Source organism: Tiliqua scincoides, chromosome 5, assembly GCF_035046505.1.
Source record: "Tiliqua scincoides isolate rTilSci1 chromosome 5, rTilSci1.hap2, whole genome shotgun sequence".
NCBI lineage: Eukaryota > Metazoa > Chordata > Lepidosauria > Squamata > Scincidae > Tiliqua > Tiliqua scincoides.
Genome location: NC_089825.1, coordinates 135,675,917 through 135,702,984, shown reverse-complemented (window position 1 = coordinate 135,702,984; position 27,068 = coordinate 135,675,917). Strand labels below are relative to the sequence as shown.

The following is a 27,068-nucleotide window of genomic DNA, read 5'->3' as shown; positions in this document are numbered from 1 at the left end:
AGACCTGATGGCAACATTATGGTGCATAATGACAACGTGAAGACTACACTACAGTGTACCAATGTTGCATTATGACCTTTCAATACAAGTGGTTCGCATATAAGAGAACATCACTTGGACACCTGAATGCATAAACCAATTAGGGTATATTTGAAGAGGGCTTTGCGTGACATCTGAAAGCTGCCTCTGGGGTGGCTCACTCGCATCAGGAGAACTGTGAAAGTGTCGCTCAGAATTTCATATTGATTTTGGTCAAAGGATATCGTGCCAAGCAGTGGTGTAGATAGAGGGGTGGAAAGGACTAAGACTTGCAGGTGCCTGAATATGCCGTGCGAGCAGCCCTTCCTCCCCTTCAGAGCTGTTCCGGATGGTGGGAGCAAGACAGAGGCATGTGCCTCTTTGGGTCTTCTCTGTTTTGCTCCCACTGGCCAGAATGGCACCAAAGGGGAGGGAGAGGGCACCTGCAAAACTTAGTGCTTTGCACCCCTTTTAGCTACGCCACTGGCGCCACGGCCACAGCAGATCAAAACAGTAATGGTTGTAAACAGGTGCAAGGAATCCTTCATGCTTGGGCAAGATCTTTGCCTTCTTGTTTAGTTAAGGGTCAAAACTTCACCAACATTCCATGCATCGTGGAAATCAAGACGCTTTGGAACTGTGCCAATTCAGCTGTGTTGTGTCCATGTTTTCTTTCACGGTTCTGCTGCACCTGATGCCACGTGCAGCAAAATACTATAGGGAGTTGTTTGCTCACCCTGTAATTTAACTCTGATTAGTAATTTGCAATGCATTCTCCTTCTTGCCAAAGCCATCTAGGTTATTCTTTTTTTTTTTTTTTAATGCTTCTAAAAAATGACTTCTATAAAATAGCAATGCTGAGGGACTACAAGGAATCAGGTCTGTATTGGGCTGGCCTTTTTTTGTTTCCCCATTATGCTTGGAGGTCATAAGGCATGCGGATTTTAATCTGATTTGATGGATGACCTCCAAGCATAATGGGGAAACAAAAAAAGGGGAATCACTTCTCAGCTATACTCCACTGCAGATAGTATGTCCTTCAGGAAACACCCCAAAACCAACTTTTTTGAAGAAGAAGCTGTGTAAGAAAATAATATACTGTGTTTTTTGTTGTTTTTTAAAAAAACCAAAACAGTGAATGTAATACAAGCAGTAGTATTTTCAGGAAATCACCTTTCTTTCTTTCTTTCTTTCTTTCTTTCTTTCTTTCTTTCTTTCTTTCTTTCTTTCTTTCTTTCAATCAATCAATCAATCAATCAATCAATCAATCAATCAATCAATCAATCAAGGGAAAAGGGGTTTCTAGGTTACATTTAGACTAATGGGAAATTGCACAGGGTGGCTTGGTTCTATAGTTTGCCCTCGTTTAATACTCATTCATTAAACTTACTACTCACTGATGTTTGATAAGTTTGCATTTCACACTTAAGTGGGGAAATGGAATATTTTAAACTCATACAAAAGGTTATTGTCTGGCACACTAAATTAGAGCCCAATCCAATGAAGAACTGAGAATCTGTAACAGGTGATTTGGTGGGGAAAAAATAAAACAGCAAAAATGTTCATGCAAGTGAGAAATTCCACTTTAGCATCATGTGTCTATAGCTCAGTGCCAAAGAACTACCAACATGTCCTCGCCTTGGTGTTTGCTGTGAAGGAGATAAATGAGAACTCCAAGATCTTGCCAAATGTCTCCTTGGGGTTCCACATCTATGACAGCCACTTGGACGCCAGAGTTACATATCGGAACACGTTGAACCTTCTCTTTAGTCAGAATAGGACCATTCTCAACTACTACTGTGATGTCCAGAGGACTCCGTCAGCTGTCATTGGAGGCCTTGATTCTGAAATCTCTCTCTACATGAACACGATCTTAAGCATCTACAAGATTCCTCAGGTAAGATGGCCTGTGCTTCAATGTTCCTATTTACCAGGAACAGGTCCTATTTTAACACACCTTTATTTGAGAAAGCAACCTCCCTCTTATTTAGCCTATGGGGAACTACTGTGTGTGCCACTCAGTACTTCATATATTGAATCAAAAGGTTATCTGGTGTGCTCCCTGGGGCATTTGGTGGGCCGCTGTGAGATACAGGAAGCTGGACTAGATGGGCCTATAGCCTGATCCAGTGGGGCTGTTCTTATGTTCTTATAAGGTTACTGGAATACTAGCTGTTTTGCCAGCTACAATATGAAATCTAGCATTTACTCAGGTCTATTCACTGCACTGGTTTAAGTCTCAACATTGAAACTACACTTAAATTAATCAAGAGCAGTGGTTCTCACACATTTAGCACCGGGACCCACTGTTTAGAATGAGAGCCTGTCAGGACCCACTGGAAGTGATGTCATGAGCGGAAGCAACATAATCAAGCAGGAAAATTTTTTAAAATCCTAGCCATTCTTACCAGGAGTAAGACCCATTGGCTATCATTGTTAAAAGAATACACATAGTAGCTTGTTAAAAGTACAGGTCTGTAACACTTGCTAACACTGGTGGAGAGCTGCCATATCATCAAGGCATAAAACAGCACTAAGAACCACTCTAGTTTGTTAGCTGTGTAACAGCCCAGTCCTATCTTTTTCCCCATCATAGCATGCAGCTGTGCCAAAACAGGTTGCACTGCATACTGGGGGGGGGGGGGGCTGATTTGGAGGATTGGGAGGGAAAAGGGAAAATATTTTCCCTTAACACTTGGTACGCCCCTCAACTGCCAATAGGTTTCCTCAGTTCTGAGTCAGGTCTTTGGCTGGTGTAACTTCGAGAGGTAAAAGGGGGCTTGTCAACAGGAGCCAGTGGGAATAGAATTCTGTGCAAGTCGCTTTTGTGATGTCATAAAGAGCACACTGCTACCAGAATGCTAGTTGGAATGGTAGCGCCCAATAGAATTGAGTAGTGTGTCCTTAGTGATTTTTGTTCCGGTGCCAAAGTCATGCCAGTCTGAAAGTGGCATGCCGTTTCTCCAGAGTCCTGAAAGGTCAATCCCCCTCTTAGTGTGGATAACCAACAAAAAACGGTGGCCTGGGTTCAAACCCCTAGGCAATAAATATCCCATTTTCTGTCTCTTCTTTTACCTTACAACCATAACATCTCTTCTCATCTCCTGATTCTGCCACCAGTACTCACACGCCCTGCGCATAAATTCCCCCCCCCTTTTTTGGTGTGTTCTTTCAGGATAATGCTTTCAATAATGATTTCTGCTGCTACTTTTTGACTTCCTAATACATTTGCTTCTAGACTGTTTTATGGCTACTTTATTGGAATTTACTTCTTTTGAGACTTTTGAGAAATATATGCGCCTTATATTTCTGCAAACCACTATTATAAATTATTAGAAAGGGGTGAAAGAAATGCCAGAATAACAAAATAATGAAGAGAAAACAATGGAAAGTTTGATTTGTAAGGACCCCTGCTCCTCAGAAGCACATGTACATGTCATTAAGGGTGCAATCCTAACCAACTTTCTAGCACCGACCTAGCTGCAATGCAGCCCCAAGTAACTAACATGCCCTTACCTTGAGAAAGACCCCTTGACTGCCTTTCCACTGCAAGATGCAGTGCACACCATATTGGCACAGCTATGTCAGAGCTGGAAAGTTCTAATTGATTTCTTTCCCATACTAGAAGAGATCTATTATGTTACCCACTTTCCAGAATTTTAGAATAACTGTGAGTGAAGCACTGGGTGCCTTCGTCTTGGACTCTAGAAACAAGACCTTCATTGCTATAAATACCTCTCAGTCTATTGTAGCTCCCAGCACACTCCTATGCTGCCTGGAGCACAGGGACTACTCAATTCTACAGCAATCCTTGGGTCAGTATGGTAAGCCAGCATGCACTGTTTAGGATTGGGCCCTCAGTCCTTCTGAAGTTAAAAAGAGGAGAAAACTCATTATGGCATAAAACACCAGATGTTCTTTGGAGTATAGATGGAATACAAAAGCGATTGACTGAATTATTGGAAAATCAAATAAAGAGTTTGTCTAGCCAAGAATGTACAAGGTCTGCCCAAATCATAAATGGTCACTTGTTCTTGCTTAGGTTACCTATTGTTCATTTGCTCCCACGGTGAGTGAAATAAATCACCTCTCTTCCTTATACCGAATGTTTCCCAATGAAGAATATCAGTACTCTGGCATCGTCAAGCTTCTCCTACATTTCCAATGGAAGTGGGTTGGGATCATTGTGCAGAGGGATGAGAAAGGAGAAAAGTTTGGGGAAACCTTGGCGCACACGTTTTCTCAGTTTGCCATCTGTGCTGCCTTCATTGAAAGAATACCCATCCAGAGCAACATTGTTGACATTTTTAATTTATTAGAACCCCTTTTGAATTTGACTATTTTTCTTAGTGAGACAAGTGTCAATATCTGCGTGGTACGTGCCGACACTCATACCATGATAGGTTTGCAGCTGGTCCTGAATCTGTTTGAACCTGATACTATGAATCCCATTTCCAAGGTGTGGGTGATGACAGCCCATTGGGATTTCTCATCAGTGACATTTCACAGAGCTCTGGATATACAAGTGTTTAGTGGAGACTTATCCTTTGCAAGTCCATCCAGTGAAGTGCAAAGGTTCTCACATTTCCTTCAGACCTTGAACCCCCATCCTGATGCAGATGGTTTCATCAGGGGCTTCTGGGAGCAAGCGTTCAACTGTTTATTTCCTGACACTGATGGCCATCAGGAGAACAAAGGAAGGTGTACTGGGAAGGAGAAACTGGAGAGCCTTCCTGGGCCTTTCTTTGAAAGCAGCATGACTAGCCAAAGCTATAGCATCTACAATGCTGTCTATGCTGTAGCACAGGGGTGCTCAAACTTTCAACTTTAGGGGTGCTGGACCTTTAACAAGTGTATAGAAGTGAGAATTTCAGCAGGTGTAACTTGTCATCCCACAGATGACAAGCTGCACCTGCTGAAATTATCTCTCCTACACCATTTTAAAGGTCCAGGATCCCTAAAGTTGAAAGTTTGAGCACCCCTGCTGTAGCACATGCTATACATTCCATGGGATCCTTGAAAACTAAACACAAAGCAACAGTAGGTGGAGTCTATTTGCTTTTAAATGGCAAGCTACTTTGGGAAGGGTGTGTTTGTGGTTAAATAGCAGTAATATTCTCAGCCAGGGATCCCCAAAGTTCCCCATACCACAGCCCACCTTGTGGTGCTGGGGGAAGCCCTGGATAATTCCTTCAGGTTGCACCAACCAAGCAACCTATTCTACTGGCCTCTGTGGGCCAAAATGTTCCTCAGAAGTCTTCAAAAGCCACTTGCCTCGAAAAACTTATCCTCCAATTTGGTGGATCCCCTTTTAATCACAGTTAATGATGATTATTTTTTTTTTCTCTCCTGAATCTATCATATATTTTATATTTTTGTATTTTATAACATGTGTTCCTAGTGGAAATATTATTGGAAGTAGAAAGAAGAATGGACAGAACTGATTAAAGTCTAAACAGACAATTTTAGAGATATATCATACATCTCTTCTAAAGTGAAGGATGAGTCCATTTGTCTCTTCCATCAATTTAGCATAACCTGCTTTTTCCCTGTCATTCTAGCTCAACCCTTTTCTCAGGAGCATCTTATTTAACAACAGTGCTGGAGACAAGGTGTCTTTTGACGAGAAGGGTGAACTGGCAGCTGGATTTGATATTATCAACTGGATCACTTTCCCAAACAAATCCTTCACAAAAGTAAAAGTAGGACGGATAGATCCCCAGTCACCAACAGGCAGAGAATTTTCCATTGATGAGCCAATCATTACATGGCACAGGAGTTTCAACCAGGCAGTTTCTAGGGTCAAAGCAAAATGAGGCACCTTAAGGAAGCTTCACACACTGATGAGTGAATTCGGCTTAGGAGCATTGCGTCTTTTCCTGTGGCTGGATAACAGACATGGGCAAATCCCACCCATCTTGATTTAGAATAAACTCAGTTTGGGGTGAGGAAGTTTACGTATTTCTGAGGGCTTGAAAAATATAGAAAGACAAAACCCATTCAGAAAACAGGAGGGTGGAAGTAGTAGGAAAATTGGTGCTGAGAGGAAGGCTGGGTGCAACCACCTGTGTGTGTGTCTTTAAGTTATCAGTGTGTTCCTGACAACACAGTGGAAGGATTTTTTGTCCACTCATCTGGTTGGCAACCTTCAGTCTCGAAAGACTACGGTATACGCCTACAGCACTTGGTATTTCCAGGTGGTCTCCTATCCAAGTACTAACCAGGCCTGACTCTGCTTAGCTTCTGAGAGCAGACAAGATTGGGCATGTGCTGCATCCTGCACATCTGCATCCTGCAGATCCAGGTCTACAGAGCTTGCGTCCTGAGTACACTTCTGTACTGCAGCGAGTCATGGACTCTTCGCTCACAACAGGAGAGGAAACTGAGCGCTTTCCACATGCGCTGCCTCCGACGCATCCTCGGCATCACCTGGCAGGACAAAGTTCCAAACAACACAGTCCTGGAACGTGCTGGAATCCCTAGCATGTATTCACTGCTGAAACAGAGACGTCTGCGTTGGCTTGGTCATGTCGTGAGAATGGATGATGGCCGGATCCCAAAGGATCTCCTCTATGGAGAACTCGTGCAAGGAAAGCGCCCTACAGGTAGACCACAGCTGCGATACAAGGACATCTGCAAGAGGGATCTGAAGGCCTTAGGGATGGACCTCAACAAGTGGGAAACCCTGGCCTCTGAGCGGCCCGCTTGGAGGCAGGCTGTGCAGCATGGCCTTTCCCAGTTTGAAGAGACACTTGGCCAACAGTCTGAGGCTAAGAGGCAAAGAAGGAAGGCCCATAGCCAGGGAGACAGACCAGGGACAGACTGCACTTGCTCCCGGTGTGGAAGGGATTGTCACTCCCGGATTGGCCTTTTCAGCCACACTAGACGCTGTTCCAGAACCACCTTTCTGAGCGCGATACCATAGTCTTTCGAGACTGAAGGTTGCCAATACATGCATCCTGCATTAGGGGGGCAGTCCTGGAGGACTCCTGAAGGTGTTTCCTTCCGTTGGGGCTGCATTGCTGCTGGAATGTTGGATAGGATTGAACCCTAAGAGAAGGTCAGTGTTTCCTTTATTGGACAGCTGGTCATAATAGCCAATAACTAAGGGGTCACTCAGGGTAAACAAGAACCTGCTGAGTGTCTGGGAATGCTTCCTGAATTGGTAAGGGTCCTCATATCTTCTTTTATCGTAATGCACAGATAAAATGCCAAAAGGTCTGTGGGATGAATTTTCTTGTCCTTCAATTCAACAGCCTAAGAGAATAAAATGGAATGCATTCTTCACCATAGGTTGTGCCCCTTGCGGTGTGCAATAACTATTGCCATTCTGGTTACAGAAGGCAGAGGAAGGAGGGGGAACCATTTTGTTGCTATGATTGTGTCCTGTGTCCAGAAGGGAAGATTTCTGACAACAAAGGTAGGAGCGTCATGCTATAACACTTACCGATAACATATTATAGTACCAAAGATCTTATACCTTTTCTATGGAATACTGAGAGCGAGATACCTCATTTTTGTCCCTAAACCATAATGTTACACTTTAGGTGTGTTAAAAAAGAGAGTGTTCAAGCCATAAAGTAGTGTAGCTAAGGCATCTGGAACTCAGGGTCACCAACATTTTAAACTCTCCCATACCCCTATAACACCCTCCCCCCCAAAAAAAATGTTAACCCCCCCCCCCCATACAAAATCTTAGTGGTATCTTCTGAGGTCCTGGGCACCACACCTTGAGGGGGTGGTAAATTGGAAGCACATTTCGGAGGCCTACAAGACAACCCCTCAAGGCGTGATACCTGGGGCATTGTACCTCCACGTCCCCATTAGCTATGCCACTGCATAAAAATTATGTGTTAATTGGTAAAAGACATGCATATGCATCTCAACCACCACAGTAGAGACAGATGCATAGGAGAGATAAATCCTTCTGCTTCTAATTGTTGTCTCCCCCCCCCCCCAAAAATAGCTGCACTCTCAAAAACTTTGGTGTCTAGCAACTTTCCATTCCTCCCATACAATTCACTGTAGATTCTTTTGCTGTGGTGCCCTGTATCAATATCTAAGCATGGTTATAAGCTCAGGTAAAGAAATGTATCTGTGCATACTTCAAAATAAGGTATGTAGATTAAATTAAAGGTATTAGATTAAATTAAAACAGATTATTTTTTTAAGATACAGATGACTGTTTCAACTGCCCAGAAGATCAGTACCCCAACGAGGAGAGAAATCAATGCCTTCCCAAGAAGTTAAACTTCTTCTCTTTTGATGAACCCCTGGGCATTGGCTTGGCTGTTTTGGCTCTCTCTGTTTCTCTAACCACAGCTGTAGTGCTTGGAATTTTCATAACCTGTCGGAACACTCCCATTGTCAAAGTCAACAACCGGAACCTCACCTACTCACTGCTCATCTCCCTCTTCTTCTGCTTCCTTTGTTCCATACTATTCATTGGCCGCCCTAAGATCCTGACCTGTCAGTTACGACAAACTGCTTTTGGTATCATTTTCTCAATGGCTGTTTCTTCTGTCTTGGCCAAGACCATCACTGTGGTTCTGGCTTTCATGGCCACCAAGCCAGACTCCATGTTGAGGAAATGGGTGGGGAAAAGATTTGCAAACTGCATTGTTCTGTGCTGCTCATGCATTCAAGCAGGGATTTCCATGGTGTGGCTATGCACTGATCCTCCATTCCCAGATGCAGACATGCACTCTCTGCCTCAAGAAATTGTTGTGGAATGCAATGAAGGATCAAGCAATATGTTTTACTATGTTCTGGGATACCTGGGAATTCTGGCTCTAATCAGCTTCGTCGTGGCTTTCTTTGCTCGGACGTTGCCTGACTCCTTTAATGAGGCCAAGTTCATCACTTTCAGCATGCTGGTCTTTTGCAGTGTGTGGCTGTCTTTTGTCCCCACTTATCTAAGCACCAAAGGGAAATATATGGTGGTTGTGGAGATCTTCTCCATCTTGGCCTCCAGTGTTGGTTTACTGGCTTGCATTTTTTTCCCCAAAGTGTATATAATTATCTTAAGACCTGAACTGAACTGCAAGGAGCAGCTAAGGAGGAACGCTAAATAAAAATCCAACTTCCCAATAACAGTGTTTAAGAAAAATTGAATTGAATTGCACTTATTGTGTCTGAAGTTCTGCTGAAATATGTTCTGAAGAGTCAACTGATGAAGTATGCAAATATGTTTGTTTGTTTTTAGTTCTCTGTTCAGTTATGCATACAAAAGCATTAGTACAATTTGAGTATATATTGATCTAGACCAGGGGTGTCTAAACATTTCGGCAGGAGGGCCACATCATTTCTCTGACACTGTGTCGGGAACAGGGAACAGGAATGGCCCTGCCACACTTCTACAATGTTTATATCTTTCTATAGTGTTACTGATGTGCATGATATTTTACAGAGAAAGAGAAACACACACACACACACACACACAATGGGCTAATCCAAGAGCGGCCATGGATGTGCGACCCCCCCCCCACAAACTGTCATGCCACCTGGGAGCAAAGTTGGGTGCCAGGGGTCTGGGTGCGGTGTCGGTAGCCAACAGAGCAGAGTTGGTATAGGAGCCCAGGTCTACCTGACAGGTAGATTTGGGTTTCTGGGTGAGAGTCCAGGTCTACTCACCAGATTGGCTTGGGTTCTATAGTTAAGGTAGTGCTCATGCCTCTTCCCCAACACAAGCACTGATTCTGCACACACACGGGAGGGGGGATTCTGCCCCAAGGAGTTTAGTATCTCAGTGTCAACACAGCAGAGAGGTGGAGCAATTAAAATAATGAGAAAAGTCATGTATAGGCAAGCATAAATACTTGAATGAAGTTCCATATTAGTTTCACATGATGAATGAGGACTCCGTAGTTAGGTCCAGGCCCCTACAGGGGTATTGAAAGGCTACAGGGGGAGTAGTGTTTTGACCGGGAGTTGTAAACATCAGGGGTGGCCTGCTTAAATGGCCCCTGACTCTTCCTCTAAAACACTACAGCAAGTTGCTCTCAGTGTAGAGCACCTTCAAATGGCCTAGCAACAAAATGCAGCTAAATGCCTTCACAATCTTTTACTATGTCTTTCCCTGACTGTTTAATACACAGCCCAGTCCTATCTAAACTCCCCGCTAAGCACATGCTGCATTCTACAGGGGAGGCAGTCCCAGATGTATCCTCCAGGTTAGGGAACATTTTTTCCCTTTCCTGGGGGTAAGTGTCCACTGACCAAAAGGTACTACTAAAGATTTTGTTGGTGCAATTTGAGTGGACGGTGAAAGTCAGATGGAGGCCACAAGGGGAATAGGATATCAGCAACACCACTGACTCAGTCTGACTCCTCACCAACAAGATCTCCAGCCCATTTCTCCCCTAATCCCCTTCTGCCCACACCCCACCACCCACCTACCCCTTGCTCCTGCGCTGACATCTCAGTGCTGGGGCTATTCCTGGGTCTGTTACTGCACAGCTGCCATCACTCTTCATTTGTGGCAGCAGCCTTGCTGTGCTCTAGGGCACGTTGCCTTCTGCAACAGCCATAAAACAAGCTGCACCACTGGAACATGGGTCCCCACACCAAGACCCCACAGGATAAGGACATAAGTGAGTTTTGCAACCAATAATGTGAAACACTGATGAGGAAATAAAGAATATAATGATGTTGTTTCCAATGTCTAGAAATGGGTGAATCCCTCTCAGATGACTACGTCATTTTGATTGGACACTTTTCATGGAAGTCTTTGATAATGGTAAGATTTTTTTCCCTTAAGCTACCAGAATTCTCAGTAAGACGAAACCCTTCAGGAACTTCTTGCCAGTCCCATTCTGGCCCCAGCATGCCAGGAAACACCGTTCAAGTCAGCTCCCACATCTGCACGACTGGTCAGACAGGAGGGATATCTGCAGCATGGAAAGCTCCTGCCTTTTTGCAAGCACTTCTGCCATTCTTGTTCCATTTCCCAAAAATATAACCTCCATGCAACAGTAATGAGAGGTTTCTGCAGTAGAAGTAGCCCTGCCTTGTGCATATCCCACCACTATTCGCTGCTGCACAGAAGGAACATACAAGTGCAAGGGCACAATCCTACCCTGTGAAGGAACAGGCAAGCCAAGAGGCAAACCCAAAGCAGCTCAGCCAGAGGCAAAGGGAAACTTTTCCCCTTAGCCCTGGGTAAGGTGCTGTGGCCCCAATGGGTCCCCTTGGACTTGCGCCACCTCCTGAGGTGGCACAAGTCCGAGGAGAGCGGAGCAGCTTCAAGCTGCTCTGATCTCCCTGGGAATGAGGATTGGGATCTGGCCAAATTGTGGGAGGGGCCATCTTTCTGCCTATTTGCCTCTATTGCTCCTCCTCCTTGTTCCACTCCCTGGATTGGAAAAAAGAAGATGGGCACAGAGGAAGAAGACAAGTGGATGGGAGGAGAGTGCTAAACTAAAACATTGGAGAGTGGGAGAAGCAGAGGCTGGCACATCATCAGGTAATGGGGGGATGGCAAAATTTGGCATGCTGCTCCAATCAGCGTGTGGTTGGTCTGTGGAACTCCTTGCCACAGGATGTGGTGATGGCGTCTGGCCTGGACGCCTTTAAAAGGGGATTGGACAAGTTTCTGGAGGAAAAATCCATTATGGGTTACAAGCCATGATGTGCATGTACAACCTCCTGATTTTAGAAATGGGCTATGTCAGAATGCCTGATGCAAGGGAGGGCACCAGGCTGAGGTCTCTTGTTATCTGGTGTGCTCCTTGGGGCATTTGGTGGGCCGCTGTGAGAGACAAGAAGCTGGACTAGATGGGCCTATGGCCTGATCCAGTGGGGCTGTTCTTATGTTCTTATTAGGTGGACTGAGCCAACCCTGAGTTGCATTTCCTGAACATTGATCTTCTCTGACACTCTCCCACTGTAAGGATTTTTAACACAATTTTCTGCACATGTTCAAAACTGTTAACAATGAGAATGATATGAAGAGAAAAAAAATGCAGAGCCATTTTTCGATATGTGGTTCCTCTTTGTCTATGAATAAACAGGACCGGATAAGTTTTGTCTGTTCAATTAGACCAGTTAGGGAAGATCCAACCAGATGCTGATGCCAAGAATGCCCTTCGTTCTACAGCCTAATATTTATTTACTTTTTAAAAAATGATGCTGACCTTCAAACAAACTAGCACCCTAGTCCAGAAGAACAACAAGCTGAAAAAAAAGTGCAAAAGTTTTGGGAAGGAGTGGGAGACTGGTCTGTGGGCGTTCCTGTCTTTCCAACAGTCAGCTTGCGCGATAAAAAAAATAAACCTCATGAGAATTCAAACATCAATGGGCATGAACTTGCTTACCTGTGGTCAGCCTGTGCCCATGTTTTCAACAGTTCTGCTGGAGTGAGAATACTCTGAGGAAGTGATTATCTACTCTGCAATTATCTCATACTACTATTTTTCACTCTTTCTGAGGACAGCACAAATGAGTGATTTTCTTTGTTGGTTCAATTCATATGAAAAACGACCTCTGTGCAGGTAAAAGGGACTGTAAGCAGCCAGGGTTACATCTGGCTGTCATTTGGTGATGTTTGCCATATAGGTTTACAGATCAGCGGTTAAGTCAGTTTAGCAGCAGTTTCCAGATACCTTCTGCCGGTACAGTCCTGTAATCCGATGGTGATAACTGAGGTGGAAAGAAGGGCTTCTCTTTCATGGAGAAAAGGTTTTGCTTTCTGAATGTCTGCACTTTCCTTGTTGATGCAGCTCCTGGCATTGCTGCTGTTGCTGCTGCTGCCAACTGTGTGTGAGATGAATTCTGCTCCGTGTACCATGAACGATCCGCTCCAGACACGATGCCAGTATTACCAGGCAGGGAGCCTCATCGTTGGTGTGATCACTTGCCAGCTCTTTTCCCTTTCTTATCCTGTGTCTTTCGGTGAGAACCCGAAAACCAAACTGGTTGATGAACCTCTGTAAGAAAAATTGCATAGTTCTTTCAATTATAACTACTACCTAGGAATAATAGAAGCCATAACATAAGGTTTTCAGAACATCTTTCTGAATCTTCTAGAATTTTTTTTAAAATGTATCTTAGGATGCGTTTTGATAATCGAAACACTGTGCACATTGTTTTGTCCTACAGGCAACCTTTGGTGGATGTTCAGTGTATTGCCTTTTTGCTTCTAAGTGTCACCAGTCTGGAATCTCCTTGCAGACAGCGGGTGTGGTGTAGTGGCAAAGAATTAAGCAGCAAAACAGGACTTGTGTTTGGCATTCATGTGTGTATGCGCACATGTCGTATGTACGCATTTCCTGTGAGGATCCACACAAAGAAGTGAATATAATTGTATTAGTTAAGAAAAAAAACACACACTTTGGAATAAGGTGGTGAGCTCACTTTCCATGCTGGCACCAATTGCCCGCCCCTTTCAGATCATGGGCAGAGCCCTGAGCTGAGCTCATGCAGGGGGAGTGTATGCTCTGCACATGCCCCAAGTTTGCCGGCAAAGCAGGCAGTCGCACTCTTCGACTCTCACCTTCCCTTCCTGCAGCCTGAGGCTAGTTGGTTGCCACTTGGGATTGAGTAGGAATTTTTTGCTGTCAGCTTGATTGGCTTTTGGCTGGCTTTTTTTCCCCACCTACCCCAGACTTTATGGTTAGTGGGGCTCATTGTTAGGTTTTTGTTCACTTTAGATAGGAATCGGTGGACTAGGTAGGCTGGAAGGAATGTTGTTGGTGTCCATTCTGAGGTTGGCATGGAGTGAGCCAGACCTACTCAGACGATTCTTCTCCAGGTTGGTGAGGCTGGCTGGCGAGCCCCCAGGTTAGAACATGCAAATGTCCCATGAACTTGGCCTAAGGGTTCTGTGCATTCCTGCTGCCTCAATCTTTCAGGGTTGGTGTACATCCATTTGTGAACTGGCCCTCCCTGGGGGTTCTATAGGCGATTTGGACCAGGCCCAAGTGGCGGCAGACTTACCCCTCCTGAGTATGGACCACACGGAGCTCTGATTTTGAAGAGGCTGTTTATGCGCATCAGACATTTAACATTCATCGGGCTCTCGTTAACCCATGGAGCCAAACTGTTCATGGTTGTCTTTTCTCTCCAAATCAGGGCCCCTGCCCTTTGGAGAGCACAGGAGTCCTGATCCTGGCCAGGCTCCTCTAGTTACAAAGGCATCACTCCCCAAGCTCCGCAGGTCTCCTCTAGCATGAGCTCTGGAGCTGCCTTTCAAGAGGTGAGTGGTTCCTAACAGTCAGGGAGGAGAGGAGAGGCCGAGGTCAGAGGAGGGGCTCCAGAGGCCCCAGTACCCAGTTGTCTTGCACTGGCCCCTCAGGGATGGGGTTCCTGGGGTGCCCTTTTGGTGCCCTCCACCACAGCCAATCTCCCTTCAACTAGAGGGTACCCTCCTTCCAGGCCTCCCAGTGCTGCTCTTCCTCTTCCCATTCCTTGGGCCTCTGAGAGAATGGGTTTGGATGGGTCACCCCCCCAGTAATTGGAGCCCCGTGGAGAGCCTCCCTTCCCTTGGGCTACTGGGCTCCTTATGAGCCCAGCTCCCAGACTCCAGAGCCCCACCCATTCCTTCCGTGTGATCTTGCTCAGGTTTTGAGGGTTACCTGGCCCTACTCCCAGGGTGACCCCTGGCCTGGGGGAGGCATCCCTTTCTCTGCCTGCTGAGGGGTTTTTCCCTCCTAAGGGTTCCCTCACCCCCAATGGCACCGGTGGTGTCAGAGCTGGGCCCTGGTAACAGTTGGCATTGATAGGCTTATCCAGTCTATGACTGGTGCGGCCATTTCAATCTCAGGGAGGTAACAGCTAGGACTGGTTCCCCCATCTAGTGGCCCATCAGCCTTTGGATGTTTTACAGCCCAATCCTATGCATGACTACTCAGAAGTAAGTCCCATTATGGTCAATGGGTCTTAATCCTAGGTAAGTGCAGTCAGGATTAACTAGTTACCCTGCTGTAGTTTTATGTTAGTTAATAAAGTGGCCCATGTTCAGTTCAAGCCTTCATCTTGCATGTTTATTTGAAGGGTGCCTGGGTAAAGAGTGCACTTGTAAAGGCCACTAATTTTTCATTAAAAAAATTTTTTTCTGATTTGAAAATGTGCATACATGCAAACCATAGATGTAGATAACAGCAGAGTGAAACAGGTGCACTGCAAAGTGGTTCTGAGGGAGTAGTTCCTATAGGGTCAGGAAGAAAGTGGGAAGTAGTGTCTGAATGGTTGCATGTCCATCATGTATCTCTTCCTTTAGCACAGTGCCAAAGACCTACCAGCATGTGCTGTCCTTGGTGTTTGCTGTGAAGGAGATCAATGAGAACCCAGAGATCTTACCCAACATCACCTTGGGGTTCCACATCTATGACAGCCACTTTGATGCTAGGATGACTTATCAGAACACTTTAAATCTTCTCTTTAATAAGAATAAGACTGTTCTCAACTACAACTGTGATGGTCAGAAGAAACCAGTAGCTGTCATTGGAAGCCTTGATTCTGAAATCTCTCTCTACATGGCCACTATCTTACACATCTACAAGATTCCACAGGTAATATGACACTCTAACCCAAGGCCCTATTTAGTAGAGACTGCTTTCTGAGATGTTTGCAGCACAATCCCATGCATATCTACTCAGAAGTAAGCCCCATGGAATTCAATCATTCCTAGGTAAGTGTGTAGAGATTGCAGCATTCTTTGGGAAAGCCCCAGCATTGGTTTATCCTTATTTTGCCAATGGCTGGGATCCTGTGAATACTTTTATCAAATCTGATATGTGAATGCACTGCTCTGTTCTCCAGGTATTAGTTTCTGTTACTAGATTTCTAGCAATGAATTACTTGCAGTGAGGAAGGGAGATGTAGTTTGACTCTAGCGCACATGCACAGATACACACAGATACAAAATGCCATCTATAGCCCTACACAGAGCATACCTACAAAACAAATGTTGCTGGATGTATGCAATATTTCAGAAGACCCACATTAAAGGATTTCCAGCTGAATGGCCTGAAAGCTCAAATAGGAGAGTCCCTAGCCAAGAAAAAAAAAGAATTAACAGATTTAACTTGCAATGGTGAAAAGGCGTGGTTTCTATTCTGATGCAACAACCAAATTGATTGATCAGGTTGATCAAGTGTTTGTGTGAAAACACAGCTGACTGAAAATGCTTAATTGAATTGGGTGGAAGGGGCTTCTTTCAGATTAAAAAAAAGGTATTTGTATTAGAGCACCATTTCTCAATGTGGGTCAGGACCCACTCAGTGGGTCATGAGCCAATTTCAGGTGAGTCCCCATTCATTTCAATATTTTATTTTTAGTATATTAAACTTGATGCCAATATGGTATGTGACTGCATTTAGAAAGATCTATACTTTTAACAGGCTGCAATGTATATGCTTTTAGCAATGATAGTCAATAGAGCTTACTCCTGGGTAAGTGTGGATAGGATTGCAGCCTAGGATTGTTAAAAAAAAAATTTCCTGATTGATGATGTCACTTCTGGCCATGACATCACTTCCAGGTTAGTGGCATCACTTTTGCTGGGTCCTGGTCAGATTATCATTCTAAAAAGTGAGTCCTGGGCTAAAACATTTGAGAACCACTGTATTAGAGAAATGATGTCCTCCCAGTGATCCTGGGGGATGGGGATAAGAATAGGCCCTCAGTTTGACTGTACTTGTCGTAAGAGGAGACTAAACAGCCACCAGGTAGATGGGACTCGTCAGCCTGGGAAGGCAGCTCATCTGAGAGAAGGAAAACTCTGATCCCAAACCTCCACTGCCTTGTGGCTACATCCAGTTATGGAAAAGGCTTCAGGAGTCAACCTCGAGGCAAAATCCGGAGCCGGAGACCCTGAGGCAGTTCATGGCTGTACACAGTCACGTTCAGGCAACTCCTGTGACGCCGCTGGAACCAACCGTATAGGTCTCTGCCTTTCCATTGGCCCATTTCAGCGACGTGGAGGGGGGGATTTGCTGCATGGGTAACAGCCTATCCTCCATACCTACCTTACCCAGGCTTCGCGCACTGGAGAGGACACTCTGTTCCAGAACCACCATTCAGAGCGTGACACCATAGTCTTCCGAGACTGAAGGATGCCAACAACAGTGATCCTTAATTTAATAACAATAACAATAACAATAATAAACTTTATTTTTATCCCGCCCTTCTCCCCAAAAGGACCCAGGGTGGGACCCCGATTTAACATTTGGACTTGCATAAGATTTTTTCCTTTTTACTACTAGTTTAGGAGCAAAGATGTGCATGGTTTTATTTATGAAGGCAGAACTTCATTTATAATGAATTAGTAATCATTCAATTAAAAACAAACTGAAAAAATTATACTTCTTTTGTACAATACAAAATGAAATTAATTAAAACATAGAAATTTTGAAACTACAAGGACTATAATTCCTACAAACCAATATGTACTCTGCATTTATATTGTTCTCATACTATAAGACACAAGGATACTCAAGATGTAGGCCTGGATTTTACATTTGCAAAACTTCTATATCTGGGAATGTTGCATAGCAGTCAGTGTTTTGAACATGGTCTCTGCAGACTCCAGTTCAAGCCTCACATTTCTGGTATATATTGCCTTTTATCCTGTTAGCACACATAGCCTTCTCAGGTTAATCTGGGGAGAAGACTCATATAAATTACCAGAGTACAGGGATACAATAATTAACAGCATAATTAAGTAAGTATTTGATGAACTACAAAACTTACAGTGTCCACCAAAATAATCATAATTCACTTCTTCTTGCTTAGGTCACCTATTGTTCATTTGCTCCAACAGTGAGTGAGATAACTCACCTGCCTTCCCTATACCGCATGGTCCCCAATGAAGAATATCAGTATACAGGACTTGTGAAGCTTCTCCTACACTTCCAGTGGAAGTGGGTTGGGATCATTTTACACAGAGATGAGAAAGGAGAAAAGTTTGGGGAGACCTTGGCACACATGTTTTCTCAGAGTGGGATCTGTGCTGCCTTCATTGAGAAACTACCAGTACAGGATAACATTTCTGAAATTTTGAATCTGTTAGAACCGCTTCTGAACTTGAGAAAATTTCTCAGTGAGACAAGTGTCAATGTGAATGTGGTACATGCTGATACTCACACGATGGTAGTTTTACAACTTCTGTTGAATATGTTTGAACTGGATACTATGATGCCAATACACAAGGTGTGGGTGATGACAGCCCACTGGGATTTCTCAACAGCAGCATTTCAAAGCACTCTGGATGTACAAGTGTTCCATGGGGCCTTATCCTTTGCAATTCAATCCAATGAGGTGCAGACGTTCTCAAGTTTCCTTCAGACTTTGAATCCTCATTCTGATGCTGATGGCTTTATCAGAGCCTTCTGGGAACAAGCATTCAACTGTGTCTTTCCAGATAGTGGTGTGGGTAAGGAGAACAAGGAAAGCTGCACTGGGAAGGAGAAGCTGGAGAGCCTTCCTGGCCCTCTTTTTGAAATGAGCATGACTGGCCAAAGTTACAGCATCTACAATGCCGTCTATGCTGTGGCACATGCTCTAGATGTCATTCAGTCATCTATAATCAAATACAAAACAAAGATAGGAGGAGACAATCTGGACCGTTCCGTGGCACAAAATGAACAGGTAATATTTTATATGGAAAGGAGGTCTGGTTGTGGAATGGGTGAACAAAGACATTACCATGCCAGAGAAGAGTCTCCAAACCAAGTTGTCCTCACCAACTCCATGGCAAGGGATGCTGAATGGCTGGCCACCATGTCAAAAAGGGAGAGCCGGCCAATGATGGCTCTCAGGGGCCAGCAGAAGCATACGTACCTGAAGCAACCTCAGGCTTGCAGGGGAAAGAAGCCAGTGATGAGTCTGGGAAGAGAATAAAAAAGAGGGCAGACCATGAGGAGGTGCTGCAGACAAAGCACTGGTAGGTGGGGGAAGAGAAGGATAAAAACTTGACATTGCCGAAATAATACCCCCTTCCCACCCAAGCTCTGAGGCTCCTGGCAGAAGAGGAAGGATGACACCAACCTGACTGCTGGTGGTGAGGTGGCATTCACAGAGACCTTGCAACTCTTCCAGTATTTTCCAGAATCCATATGTTTCTACCACCAATTTGATATGTTCCTTTTTTTCTTGTTTTAGCTTCACCCTTTTCTGAGAAGCATCTCATTTAACAACACTGCAGGGGACAAAGTATCTTTTGATGAGAAGGGAGAACTGGCCACTGGCTTTGATCTTATCAACTGGATTACATTCCCAAACAAGTCCTTCTTAAGAGTGAAAGTAGGATGGCTGGATCCACAGTCTGCTACCGATGGAGAGTTCTCCATCTATGAGACCAGGATTGTATGGCACAGCACTTTTAACCAGGCAAAGCCACTATTTAAAATATTAACTGAAGTACTCTGATAATCCCTTGCATTGTGCAGAGCAAATCATAAGAACATAGGAACAGCCCCACTGGCTCAGGCCATAGGCCCATCTAGTCCAGCTTCCTGTATCTCACAGCGGCCCGCCAAATGCCCCAGGGAGCACACCAGATAGTAAGAGACCTGCAAGGCTTCCTGGGAATTGTAGTTAACAACATAAGAACAGCCCCACTGGATCAGGCCATAGGCCCATCTAGTCCAGCTTCCTGTATCTCACAGAGGCCCGCCAAATGCCCCAGGGAGCACACCAGATAGCAAGAGACCTGCAAGGCTTCCTGGGAATTGTAGTTAACAACATAAGAACAGCCCCACTGGATCAGGCCATAGGCCCATCTAGTCCAGCTTCCTGTATCTCACAGCGGCCCGCCAAATGCCCCAGGGAGCGCACAAGACAACAAGAGACCTCATCCTGGTGCCCTCCCTTGCATCTGGCATTTTGACATAGCCTAGCCCAGACATAGCCCAGCCCAAATCCTGCTGACATTCATTGATGTCCAGTTTGGGACCAAAAATATTGCTTCTCGGAATGGTGGTTAGGCAGGTTATCAAAAATGGTGGAATGTGTGAATATTCACTGTTTTCCACCATTGTTCTCCATAACTGTTGGTGACTGAAAGCTGACTGGTGCATGGTTCCCCTTCTTAGATTAATCCCTGTCTACAAGGTATACTAACATATAGCTGATAAAGCCACCGCATTCGAAAATTGATGTTGCTGAAGGCAAAAAAACACACACACAACTGTTTGATAGAACAATGTTTCATGCACAGGTTGTATGCATGATGCTAGCCAATCAGGGATCACTATGGGCAAACTAAGCTTCATAAGAGTCTAGGCAATGTTCCTTATAAAAGCAAAACCTTTCATACCTTTTACCATCAACTCACAACAAAGAAGAAAAGAAGAACAGGATGCGGGGCTCTTGTCCTTAGGTCAATGCAACAGCTTGTAGATTATAAGAATGATGTTCCTTTTCTCTTTGTCTCCCTTTTACGCTTAGGTTGTGCCCCTCGCTCTGTGTAGTGAGCCCTGCAGTCCAGGTAACAGAAGGCAAAGGAAAGAAGGGGAGCCGTTTTGTTGCTACGATTGCGCTCCATGCCCGGAAGGGACAATTTCAAGTCAGAAGGGTAGAAGACACCATTTTTTGAGGCTTGTTTAGTACACATTTTTATTTTTTTTATTTTTTGCAGATGCATGTATATAGTATGATTACAGCTTCTATATAGTTTAGAATTCTGAATGTGTGTGAGAGAGAGAGCGAGAGCATGGATGCAGTTCATCTAGGGTTCTCATCACCCAGTGCGGGATGCCAGAGCATCACCCCCATGCAGTGGGCAGGGCACACCCCAGGTGGTGGGCGTGGTGATGTACCATCACTAAGCCCCCACTGGTTTTTTGGCTGTACTTTTTGATAGAACAAAGATAGAACACATTCTGCATGGAATTACTCACTGATTGATATATAACATGATGGTATTATTCCTCCAAAGTGTGATTTTGGTCGCTAGTGGTATCACATACACCCAGGGTGTCAACTTACTAACTTTTTAGAATGACAATCTGTCCAAGACCCACCAGAAGTGATATGATGGTGTAAGTGACATCATCAGGCAAATTAAAATAAGTATAAATAATTAAAGTAAAACAAATAAATAAGCAGAAGCCAGCCCTGGTCCACCAAGTGAATGTCCTCTGTAGCCTGCCTGCAATAACATCCCCCCCCTCCAAAACCAGTAAGGTTTTCAGCCCTACCCAGTGCCCAGTTCAATTGAAGAACTTCTGTTTAAAACCAGATCACTGTCAGGATCCACCTGGCTTTGCAAGTCTCAAAAAGGTTCACTTTATCAGCTGAAGCTTCTGTTTTGATCCTTTTTAGTCGGTCCCTAATGACCCTACTAAGATCTTCAGCTGTCATAGATCTGTCACACAGAAGGGGCGTGTCCTGGTCAGAAAGGGAACCTGATCCAGTGAATGACATTCTGCTGAGATCCACCCTGCCCCGTGCTTGATCCACCCCCATCCTGGCTAGATCCCCACCCCAATCCACACTGGTAACAGTGCTTCCCAGCCCAGTGGAAAGATTGATGCAATGGCGATCGAAAATGAGAAGTGGGTCGCAATCTTTATTTTTACATTTACCAAGGCTTCCATGGGAATCCCCGCATCCTTGGGAGGCCTACACGGTGGCCCCTGGCAGCAGCACAAGACTTACTGTGGCTCCTGAACTCCCTGAGGATTTGGGAACTGCTGGATTAGGCTATTAATGCACATGCCTGTTCTTGTCTGATCTCGGAAGCTAAGTAGGGTCAGGCCTGGTTAGTACTTGGATGGGAGACTGCCTGGGTGTACCGGGTGCTGTAGGCTTATACCATAGTCTTTATGGTGCTTTTTTTGTAAAAAAAAAAAAAAAAAAAAAAAGGTGCAGGAACTCACAACTTGTTAATCTTTTATTTATTTATTTTTAAACCATTTTTTATTGGAGAAATAAAATATTTTTTATGTGCTTCCCCTATAAAGATGAACTTACTTCTGAGTAGACATGCATAGGATTGGGCTGTCAATCTCCACATCCCCTTCCCCCTAGCTACTTTTTCTACACATGGGGAAAAATACGGTACAGGTGCATTCGTAGCGTGTAGTATGTAGTTTGGCACTACTTCGAGGAGAGGAAGCAGTGAATGAATTCCAGAAAATGGCTTACATGAGTTCCATGTAGTAAAATTACTCTAAGCAACTGTGGGAGTAAGAACAAAAAAGGAATTCTTACACGAGAGGGGTCCTCAGGTGCACATAGAAACAGCTATGTTTGCAAACAAGCGATTAAATATGGTTTAATTCAGGTGTCAGAATACTCTGGGCAGGAGGTCTGGTCTAGAGGGTAGAGCCTCCATTTGCCTGAAGATTAACATCCACAAGGTCGCCAGTTCGAGGCCACCGGCACCGTGCGACCTTGAAGCAGCTGGCAAGCTGCAGCTGAGCTGTTCCATCTGCTCGGAGCGTGGGAGGATGGAGGCCAGAATGTTAAACCAGATCGGAGTGTAACAGCTTGAATGTGGTGGTTCTTGAAAGAGAGAACCTTCTTTCAATTTGTAAAAATCCCTGCATGGATTTAATAAGCCTGCCTGTGTAAACCGCCTTGAATAAAGTCTTGAATAAAGACCAAGAAAGGCGGTATATAAATACTGTATATTATATATTATTATTATTTGGGAAGGCGCTTGGCATGCAATTGTATTTTCTCTGCTGCCCTGAGCAGCTGCTGTGCATTGCTGGAGAGGAGCTGCAAATGCTGGCTGGTGGAGGGTATGCTTGTGGGGGAAGGATGAGGAGGATATCTGGCAAGGCTGGACAGCACGTTGTACACATGCAGAATCCCTTTTCACCTGCCCTTAGCATGTGACAACGGGTGCAGATATATATCTCTGCCAGGATTAAGAGCCCAATCCTAGGTATGTCTACTCTGAAGTAAGTCTCTTTCTAGTCAATGGAGCTTACTCCCAGGAAAGTGCCTAGGATTGCAGCCTAAGAGCCCAATCCTATGCATGTCTACTCAGAAGTCAGTTCCATTAGAGTCAATGGGGCTTCTTCCCAGGAAAGCCTCAGAGCCCTTCCTCTGCCTGCCTACTCAGGCTGCAAGGCTATGCCAATTTCCCGGGAGTAAGCTGGGACCGCCTCCTTCCTTACAATCCTGCCCGTACTCTTAGATCATCTGGGGGGGCCCCTTTTGACTGTGCCGCCACCAAGAGAGGTGAGAGGGGTGACGGCCAGGAAGAGGGCCTTCTCAGTGGTGGCCCCCGAACTTCGGAATACTCTCCCCTTAGAATTGAGAACTGCTCCCTCGTTGCTAATATTTCGGCGTGGACTGAAGACCTTTTTATTTCAAAAAGCTTTTAACTGTTGACAGGCTGGCTGACTGTCTTTCTCCTTTTGTATTAGAATCCACGGGGTTTGTTTTAGATGTTTAATTATTTGAAAATTGTTTTAATTATTATTTTTAATTGTTAATTTTGTATTTTTAATTGTTGTAGGCTGCCTTGTGTGCCCATGGGGCAAAAAGGCGGGATATAAATCAATAAAGTAATAATAATAATAATAATAATAATAATAATAATAATAATAATAATAATAAGCCCCATTGAACACAATGGAACTTACTTCTGAGTAGACATGCATAGGCTTGGGCTCTCAGGCTGCAAGGCTATGCACCCTTTCCCAGGAGCAAGTCCCATTGAGCACAATGAAACTTACTTCTGAGTAGACATGCCTAGGCTCGTGCTGCAGATTGGCACGGGGGCTGCACCAGCCAGCTTCCTTCCCCTCCTCCCCCGCCAAGCCAGTACCTGGGTGTTCCGTGGGTGCTGCAGCCCGTCTCCCTGGCTGGCTGGCTGGCTGGCTGGCTGGCTGGCTGGCTGGCTGTCCGTCCTCCTCCTCTGTGTCACCACGTGTCCCCCGTGCCCTCCACCGGCTTGGAAGCTGCGCGGGGAATTAGAGCGTGGGGGGAGGGGAGGCGGGCTGGGCTCAGGCGAGAGCTTGGAGGTGGGGGCAGGAGGGGGTCATTGTGCAGTCAGGCAGGGGCCAGGTGCCCACCCACCCTACACCCCCCAGCACCCACCCAGCGAATGCATCTGTTTTGCTCCCCCCCTCCTGGAATGCCTCCAAAGGGGAGGGGCCCCTGCAAAAAGGTGCCGGAACTCCGTCCCCCTGCGTTCCATTAGAAAAAAAGCCCTGGTCTTTCGAGACTGAAGGTTGCCAACCAACCAACATTGCACGATGCAGGACTTTCCTTTATTGCCATTTATCTTATAGCAAATCACATATTAAATAGTCATATTGGAATACTTCAGACACCTAGATCATCAGTAGTGAAGAAATGTCTCCGTATATATTTCAATCTATGCTACATCTAAGGACCTAACACTACATTGTTTTTCAAAGATGCGGATGACTGTTTCAACTGCCCAGAAGATCAGTTTCCTAACAAGAAAAGAAATCAATGCCTTGGAAATCATCTAAACTTCCTGGCTTACGATGAACCAATGGGGATTGCTTTAATTGTTTTGGCTGTCTCCCTTTCGTTAGCCACAGCCTTGGTGCTTGGAATCTTCATAAAGAACCGGAACACTCCTGTCGTCAAAGCCAACAACCGGAACCTCACCTACTGCCTGCTTGCCTCCCTCCTGCTCTGCTTCCTTTGCTCCCTGCTGTTCATTGGCTAGCCTCAGATATGGTCTTGCCAATTGCAACAAACCACTTTTGGTGTCATCTTCTCAGTGGCTGTGTCTTCAGTGCTGGCCAAGACCATCACTGTGCTTCTGGCTTTCATGGCCACTAAGCCAGGATCCAAGATGAGGAAATTGCTGGGGAAAAGATGGGTGCATTCTGTTGTTTTGTGCTGCTCGTGCATTCAAGCCAGTATTTGCATGGTGTGGCTTTGTACCGAACCTCCCTTCCCACATCTGGACACGCACTCTCTGCCTGAAGAAACTGTTGTGGAATGTGACAAAGGATCGGCCATCATGTTTTACTGTGTCCTGGGTTATTTGGGAATTCTGGCTCTCGTCAGCTTCATCGTGGCTTTCTTTGCTCGGAAGTTGCCCGACTCTTTTAACGAAGCCAAGTTCATCACTTTCAGCATGTTGTTGTTCTGCAGTGTGTGGGTCTCTTTTGTTCCAACTTATCAGAGTACCAAAGGGAAATACATGGTGGCTGTGGAGATCCTCTCCATCTTGGCCTCCAGTGCTGGCTTGCTGGCTTGTATTTTCTGCCCCAAATGTTATATAATCATCTTAAGGCCTGATTTGAACTGCAAGGATCAGTTAGTACATACTATTAAGTAAGAAGCATACACCCACTCCTTACATGTTTACTCAGAAGTAAACCCTAGTTTATCAATTTTTGATGTATTTTACTTTCCAAGCATGTTGGTTGAGGTAACTATGAAAGACCAGATGTTGCAGACATGCTATTGATTTTCAACTCTCTCTCTCTCTCTCTCTCTCTCTCTCTCTCTCTCTCTCTCTCTTTTCATGGGTAGCAGTACTTTTTCTCTAACAGTGATTTTCAACCATTGTGCACCTTGATGTGAATGGTTCTCAGGTATGCCATGGGTGTCTGGTGGGGGGGGGTAATTTATTAGTAGGGCCATTGGTGGATGTGGTCCCCCAGCCAGCAGTGTGGTGTGCCTTTTCAATTGTAAAAAACAAACAAACAAACAAAAAACACCTGGTGGTGTGCCTTGACAATTTTTAGCATCTTCTCAGTGTGCCATGAGATGAAAAATGTTGAAAATTGCTGCTCTATTCTGTTATACATTCATTTATATAGACTTGATTCATACTGTAATTGATAGTACAGTCTTCCTGATTGCAGATAGGAATGGCAAGTTGGAGAAGACTGTTTGGGTGGTAATGCTGACCGAGACCATTGTGCAAGAAGGAAATTTCTGGTAAACAAACAATTTACATACAAACAAACAAACATAACAGTTGTTATCAATAAAGATATAAGGATATTTATTCACAAAAATGGTGCATGCCTCTTTTGTGAAACAGAAATGATTAGTCATTAAAAATGACTGCAGCCACTACACTGTTTATAGTGAGTTCTGAACAGAAAATTTATTGATTATGTAGAAATGTTGGGGTGGGGGGGGGTTGCTTTTGTGTTTCTTTAACAAAAAGTTATCATTTATATCACATTTGCAATCCAGCAGATATCAGCAGTAATGTTCATTACCTTAATTGGCTGTGACTTAAAAGGAAAGAAAAAATCTCAAAGAATTCAGTCAGGGACCACTGGATAGTTCTGTGTTCAACCACCTAGCATTTTACCATGTCAAAATAACGGTCATGGGGCAGCATCAGTTCAGACTCAGAATGAGACCCAAAGGAGCAAAACACTTGTGAAGGATAAGGATGTATTCCCTTCATTCCCCCCCCCCCCCAAAAGTGTTAATTTTTGCAAGGAAAATTAACCTCACAAGAATTTCAAGAGGCATGAAAATCAATAGACTTGAAAGTTTAATTTCCCTTAATGATTCTGCTGCATCTAGTACCACACAGAACACCTTCGGGGAGGGAATTCTCCAGCCTGTATTTTCTCTGATTGCTTTAATTCCAAATCCTGCTCACCAAAACCCTCAAGGAATGTAAGTAATTCCGACACAAAATAACCTTCCTGCTCAGGTGAGGAATGGTGTGCCACTCAGTCTACAGCAAGGTGTTTAATGATTCGGTTGCACCTGGTACCACACAGAACCCCTTTGCGGAGGTGATTGTCCAGCCTATAATTTTCTCAATTGCTGCTATTCAGCATCCTGCTTGCCAAACCCTAGAATGATGCACACACATACTTTTTAATTCTGATAGAAAATAACCTTCACTCAGAGGTGAGGAACGGTCTGCAATTCTGCTCACAGCAGGGGGTACTTTTCTAGTTCTCCCTCTCAGTGGAGAGGACAGCTGTCAGATCAGACTCACAGCAGGGCCCAGAGCATCCAGAAGGAGGGGATCGTAACCAGCCTCTTGCTGGAGGATTATGACTGAGATAGAAGGAAGGGATTCCGTTTCATGGGAAGAAGGTTTGCCTTTCACAGTGACCTCATTCTCCTTGTCACTGCAAGTTCTCCTGTTACTGGTTCTACTGCCTCAGACTGGGAGCAAA

The 27,068-nt window shown here is 44.8% G+C and overlaps 1 pseudogene; it reads left to right on the top strand.

Annotated features, from left to right (window-relative positions):
• Positions 1-1,576: 1,576 nt before the first annotated feature.
• Positions 1,577-25,243, top strand: LOC136653724 (vomeronasal type-2 receptor 26-like; annotated as a pseudogene).
• Positions 25,244-27,068: the final 1,825 nt, after the last annotated feature.